Raw genomic sequence first — 1,525 nt, 5'->3', positions numbered from 1 at the left:
AAAAAAAAAAAGACCTCAAACATTTAAGTTATCACAAGGAGAATGCAAAGTAAGTATGTTTCTTATGCTTCATGAAATAGTCCTTAAAATATGAGCAAGAAACAATAAACCACTAAAAATGATAAATCAAGTTTGAAAATAAGCTAAATTGACAGAAAATATGATAAAGCATAAATAAAAAGATTAAGTGACATGGAAGATACCAAGAGGCCTAATATACATATAATCAGAATTCTAGAAGGATATTATAGAGAGAATGGAAAAAGTAATATTCAAAGAATATTCAGAGAATTTCCAAGAAATTTATATAATTACTGAAAAATGTGATTTCTAAGGAGAAATCCCAAAAATTCAAAGCAGGAGAGCGGAACAGAGAGAAATCAGCACTAGACCCATTGAAGTGAATCTACAGAATACAGACATCTAAGGGCAGGTTTTAACAGCAGCCAGAAAGATTATGGAGCAAGGTACTCCCATTAGGATGACAACTGATTTTGAACAGCTACAATGGAAGGCAGAAGACAATGGAATGAGTACCTCAAAGGATTAAGCAAGTGACTGTTAATCAAGAATTATAGTCACAGAAAAATTCTTCTTTAAGAAATAGGTGAAACAGACATTTTAAAACAAACTAAAACCAAGATATCTTCCACAAATACTTACTGAAGGAAATTCTATAGGATATAACTCAGGCAACAGAGAAATGATCCCATACATAAGGTGTGCGGTACAAGATGAAATAATCAGCAAAGATACTGACACACAACTGGGTAAATCTAACAAACCAATGACTCAGTAAAGCAAAAGTAATAATGTCTAATGTGTGGGGATTTTAAAGAGAGAGAGAAAACTAAAATGTCAACAGAAATAGCAAGTAGATTGCTAAAGAATACAAAGGTCTTAGTGTATAATTCACAAAGAGGATGAAGGTCGCATTAGAACTGCCTTCTGGGTTAAAATGCTAAAACATTTCCATCCTGATCAAGAAAGAGAAATTCTCCACTTTTTGAGACCACAAGTGACCTGACAATGTCAGCCAGTGTTGGTCACAGAGTCAAGTAATGGGCCTGCACATGTGTAGGCTGAGGCAACACAGGCTTTCCAGTCCAGGCCATGAGTGGCATCAGATGCACCCCAGATGACATTGGCTGTCATGGAACTAATGTCTATCAATTTAATGTGAAAGTTGGAAGAACCTGATTCAGTTCCCTATGTCAAATCATGATCCAGACAGGAACTTTAATTATGATAGAACTAGAGGCCCGGTGCATGATTTCATGCAGAGGTGGGGTCCCTCAGGATGGCCAGCGATCAGGGACAATCGGGGTTGTCTCCTGCCCTAATTGGGGCCCAGGACTGATAGGGCCAGCCAGGGGGAGGGGCTAGAGGAGGTTGGCTGTGGGAGCACACTGACCACGAGGGGGCAGCTCCTGCATTGAGCGTCTGCCCCATGATGGTCAGTGCCCATCATAATGACCAGTTGCTCACTCGTTCAGTCGTTTGGTCATTTAGGCTTTTATATATA

Source organism: Myotis lucifugus, unplaced genomic scaffold, assembly GCF_000147115.1.
Source record: "Myotis lucifugus unplaced genomic scaffold, Myoluc2.0 scaffold_1547, whole genome shotgun sequence".
NCBI lineage: Eukaryota > Metazoa > Chordata > Mammalia > Chiroptera > Vespertilionidae > Myotis > Myotis lucifugus.
Note: the sequence above shows the minus strand (reverse complement) of the source record.